General features: G+C 34.3%; 1 long non-coding RNA gene across 1 annotated transcript; it reads left to right on the top strand.

Annotated features, from left to right (window-relative positions):
• Positions 1-229: 229 nt before the first annotated feature.
• On the top strand, positions 230-5,535 carry LOC145821119 (uncharacterized). The gene is made up of 4 exons (XR_014363159.1): positions 230-873; positions 978-2,084; positions 2,192-2,326; positions 5,080-5,535. It is a non-coding gene; the product is annotated as an uncharacterized LOC145821119 (long non-coding RNA).
• The last annotated feature ends 226 nt before the right edge of the window (positions 5,536-5,761 follow it).

The following is a 5,761-nucleotide window of genomic DNA, read 5'->3' as shown; positions in this document are numbered from 1 at the left end:
TTTTTTCTCTCCTCAACTTCTCTTTTCCTCACCAGATCGATGACAATCTCCCCACCTTTTACTTCTCTATGTGTTCGACTTTTGTTGGTTCATGATCTATGTTCAAAGTTATATATATATATATATATATGTGTGTGTGTGTGTGTGTGTGTGTGTAAAGCTTCAATGATTTCTATATGTACGTGTGTGTGTGTGTAATTGGGTATCTGATTGTTGGATTTCTAAACCCTAATAGCAGAAATGGAAATTTGAAGTCTGTATATGTGTGTAATTGGGCATATGATTGTTGTTTGATTTGGTTGTTGGAAACCTAGAGGAAACGCTTTTGGTTACCTTTATCCAACTGTTGATTACCAGGTACATGCTGATTTAAAATCAAAATTGAATTATTTTTTGTGTGATTAGAATGAAAGTGTGCTAGGGCTAAATTAGACAAGCTATTCTCATTGTTGGATTTGATTATTTTGGATTGATTTGGGGGATTTTTGATGGAAATTATTGTCATTTTGGCTTCAAGTGTTATTAGTTTGAAAGAAGTGTTTTCAATTCCCTTTTCTAATTGATTTTGCAGGTATATGCTGATTTAGACTCTAAATTTTTTTTTTCCTGTTGTTAATATGGACATGTATATTTGTATAGGCTGATTTTTTTTCGTTGTTGAATAGAAGAAGAGGTATGTTTTATGATAGGTCTAACAGTTTAATTGCCATATTGTCCAATGTATATTTGTATAGGCTAATTCTTTGGACATTTACTAGTCTTGATCCTCAATAATTCTGAAATTTCATTCATTGATTGCAGTAGGATTGACGAGAATGCACTATTTGGGAAGATACCTGATCTGATCGGGAATTGGACAAAAGTTGTGAAATTGTGAGTATATCATTCATTCCAACAAATTATTATTGTTAGTTTTTTATTATAAATTTTTAACTTAAGAGCATCTCAAATGAATGTTTAATTTGAATATGTTTCAGGGACATGCAAGGCACATCTATGGATGGCCCTATTCCTTCGACCATTGCCCAACTGAAAGACTTAACTGAATTGTGAGGACTTATTTAATTACATTCCAAACTACGTTAACCTATTTAGCTCTTTGTTTCAACCAAGAGGAAATTCAAGGATTTTTTATGCTTATAGATTTGAGAATGTAGAAAGATGAAGCAACCTGATCTGTTGCATCTTGATTTTCCAGGAGGATATCTGATTTGAATGGATCAAGTATGAAATTCCCTGATCTGCAGGAGCTGAAAATGTTGAACACACTGTAAGTTGAATCCAGATGTAATTCATGGGAAGAGTGCAATCTTGTGTCATCAATTTGTGGTATGGTTACCTAACCGATTTGTTTGTTTTATTTTTGGTACATAGGATACTCAGAAATTGCTTAATTACTGGCCCAATCCCAGATTACATTGGTGAATTGTCTGATCTCAAAATTTTGTAAGTTCATTCTAATTGGCTTTCTTACAGAGATTCATGGTCTCTTGATTTTAAGTTAATATTGATTTGATATCTGTAAACATAGAAATGCTTTATTTGTGTTCTTATTCTTGAATTACGTAGTTTTGCTATTTATTTAATTTGACATGCTATATTAGATCTGAAGATTGTAGTTTAAAATGGAAAGACTTGACGCCTTGTTTGTTATGTTAGTTTTATTTTCTGTTTTTTAAGAAAACTAATAACTCTATAACCACCTTGATACTTCAATGAATCAGCTAGCCATTTACTAATCATGGAGATGAATCAGACTTTTAAATTTCATATATGTTCAATGTCTACTGTTATTCATCTATACCTCTTACCCCTTTTGTGCATACCAAAATTATTCTTCGGATTTTATGAAACAAACTTTGTTTAAGATTTGCTGTCTAGGATCTGCTTGAGTCCTAGAAATTATTAGGGAGCAAAGTGGATGTAAATTAGATCACATTAAAGTCATCTTTCGGTTTATTTTCCCCCAATTCTGTTAGGTAGTTTTATATGATTTTGGTAGTATGTGCTTGCAGAGACCTGAGCTTCAACATGTTGACTGGTCAAATTCTGGGAACACTTCAGACTTATAATCTAAATTATATGTAAGCAACTAATTTCAAATAGTTACCTCTTTTGCTACTAATGTTTCAAGTTGGTTGTTTGTTTCATGATTAATGTTTCAAGAGACTGATCTTTCCCTTTCTTGTAGATTTTGATCCTCATACTGGACTATCAGTTGGAGCTATTGTTGGCATTGTGGTTGGTTCATGTCTATTCCTTGTGTTGATCCTGGTCGTACTTCGAAAGAAAGGTTACCTTGGAGGGAAAGACCTTGAAAATAAAGGTGAGATATGACACTCGAGGAATTTTGCATATGAAATTATTCTTCGTCACTATTTCATTGCTAATGTATGTTGGATTCACTAGGATAGATGCTTGTGCTTTTCAATGAGTTTCAAAATTTAAAATATTCCTTGGGAATTTTATGTTGATAGCAATAAAATAAATGGTGACACATACAATTTGATCTTTGGTGACACTAGGATGGATGATTGTGCTTCTCCTCTTTCTTATTCAGATAATTGGCTATAAAACTCTCCTCTTTCTTATTTAGATAATTGGCTATAAACTCCATGCTCTTTCTTTTCTCTGAAACATTTTTCTTTTAATAATGGCTTTTAATAGCTATTAAACAAAATTCTGAAGTATAAAATAAATATACTTTTAAGTCTATAGATAGTGTTTAAAAATATGTAGCACTTAAATTACAAGATAAAAAGCAAGATTTAGGGTAGGAATTACATAGGGCACTTGGAATATTGATGATGGTTTCAACCTTCACTGCATATGGTTGGACTAACTAGCTGGTTCTTATTTGATCTTTTATCATCATCCTCTAATCTTAGTTTAGCATACTTTCCTTTTACCCCACAAGGATGTCCATACCTTCACCTCTACTAATCTCAGTTGCTTTTCCCAACTAATCTCTCAAGTTACTAAGTGCTTGTAGTTATCGTCTTACATATACCAAGTAATATTATTAGTTTAGTATACTTCCTTTACGCATAAACTAGCTCAACCTTGTCAATTTTTTTGATTTTCCTCTAGCAAATTATCTTCAATTTTTTTGATTTAGTTTCACCTTGAACCTCAAAAGACGAGCAATTTTTATTTTTTATTTCCTCACTATTTTCTTGTCCATGGAATGTTCTTGGGCTTTTGATTTGATTGAGAATCTATAGAAGTGTTAACTATGCCAAATTTGACAGACAAAAAAGAATAGAGTATGGACTTTAATGGAGCTATAGAATGATGACCTATGATTGACATTCTTCAAGCTTTCTATATTTGATCTTTTTATGATGACCTAAAGTAGTTTTGGGTTTAGTGGTATTTTCTTGAATCTCAACTGGGACTTTATTTGTGCCTTTTGTTTGATTGATATCCAAAGTCTAGTATTGTAAAATTTCCAACTAGTTACCTGTTTGAAATGCACACAAGTTGTTTATCACTTAAAAAATTGACATCATATGTACCTATGGTTTAGTTAGTAATGTTATATTCCTAAGTATTGATTTGAGTAATACTAGGAATCACTACAAGAATTTGCACCTTTGCCGACTAATTTTGGTGACTAAAACATTTTTAGTCACCAAAAGTGACTTGTGACATTTGACGGAATGTTATTCGGACCCGTAGGTTGGGATTTGGAGACGAATACGCCTAAAACTTAGTCGACAAAGGGCGTTTCGGGGGCAAAAATTCAAAGCAGCCCCCGAACCACCGTGTGGCCGACACGAACAGCTTCCTCATGCCAAATATGACTTGTGACATTCGACGGAATGTTATTCGGACCCGTAAGTTGGGATTTAGAGACGAATACGCCCAAAACTTAATCGAAAAAGGGCGTTTCGAGGGCGAAAATTCAAAACAGCCATTGAACCGCCGTGTGGCCGACACGAACAGTTTCCTCATGCCAAATAGGACTTGTGACAACTGACGGAATGTTATTCGGACCCGTAGGTTGGGACTTAGAGACGAATACGCCCAAAACTTAGTCGAAAAAGAGCGTTTTGGGGGCAAAAATTCAAAACAGCCCCCGAACCGACGTGTGGCCGACACGAACAGCTTCCCCATGCCAAATATGACTTATGACAACTGATGGAATGTTATTCGGACCCGTAGGTTGGAATTTAGAGACGAATATGCCCAAAACTTAGTTGAAAAAGGGCGTTTCGGGAGTGAAAATTCAAAACAGCCCTCGAACCGCCGTGTGGCCGACACGAACAGCTTCCCCATGGCAAATAGGACTTGTGACAACTACCAGAATGTTATTCGGACCCATAGGTTGGGATTTAGAGACGAATACATCCAAAATTTCGTCGAAAAAGGGCGTTTCGGGGGCGAAAATTCAAAACAGCCCTTGCACCGCCGTGTGGTCGACACGAACAGCTTTCCCATGCCAAATGTGCCTTGTGACAACTGACGGAATGTTATTCGGACCCGTAGGTTGGGATTTAGATACGAATATGCCAATGCTTAGTCGAAAAACGGTGTTTGGAGGGAGAAAATTCAAAACATCCCTTGAACCGCCGTGTGGCCGACACAAACAGCTTCCCCATGCCAAATATGACTTGTTACAAGTGACGGAATGTTATTCAGACCCATATGTTGAGCTTTAGAGCCGATTAATAAGCACTGACATACATTAATAAGCATCGATGGTTTTATATCCAAGCTAATTATTCAAGTGCCTTTTGCAAACAAATAATGAGGAAGTTGGTAAAAAGAATACTTTCTATTCACATTGGGCTTTGATATTGGTTTAGCCACATAATTTCGATACATGTTGCATACAAATAGAAGATTGTTACATTAGCTTTATGTTACTAATGAAAGATTTAGTAATGATTGTTCTGCATTTAACAATGTTCCTTATAACAAAAGACTTTAGAAAGACTGTACAATGAATGATAATTGATTCATCATGGAAAGTTGCTTCTCACTTATTTTTATTTGTCACTTGTTCCCAAATTCATTCATGAAGTTGGGCATTTTTTGGTCCAATTCTAATGTTTTTTTTTTGGTTTTTTGTAGATGACTTTGTTGCGTGGACTTGCAGAGATATTTTGGTGTATGGAGAAGAAATTGTACTTTGGTATAGAAGTAATATAATACTTTTGTCGTCTCTGACTTTTGTGCAGTTAACTATTACTGATACATAAAACTTTTGGCAGCGAACAACTAATTACTGGCATGGTAGATAGATCACCTTTTGACGCCGTACAGATATATGATTTTTTTTCGTGGTACATAGATGTATTTTTGGCTTGGTACATACATCACCTTTTGTCGTGGTACAGATTACGGTGGTAATTTGTACCATGTCAAATGGTAATTTCACATGGTATAGTAAATGTAATTTTTGTATATGGAGGGCTTTACTTTTTGTATGATTCTCTATGTTGTATGAAATTATTATTTTAGTTTGGACAATAGTTGGTTTGTATGTACTTGGACAGTTAAAATAATTTATTTTTTGTATACGGATGCAGATTGTGGAATGATTGATAGTTTATGTATCATTTTATTTGTATACGTATTACAGGTTGCATGGAATACAGACACGTTATGGACAAATTATAATATTTGTAATAAAACATAATATCATGTTTTTGCCGGCTAAACGTTTTGTAGCCAATAAAAAGGAAAAAAAAAAAAAAAAAAAACAAACATTTGGCTACTAAAAGTTTTGTAGTCAAAAGAAAATCAAATATTT

This window comes from Camellia sinensis, chromosome 3, assembly GCF_055761805.1.
Source record: "Camellia sinensis isolate YWXY chromosome 3, ASM5576180v1, whole genome shotgun sequence".
Taxonomy (NCBI): domain Eukaryota; kingdom Viridiplantae; phylum Streptophyta; class Magnoliopsida; order Ericales; family Theaceae; genus Camellia; species Camellia sinensis.
This window is presented reverse-complemented; position numbering and strand designations above follow the sequence as displayed.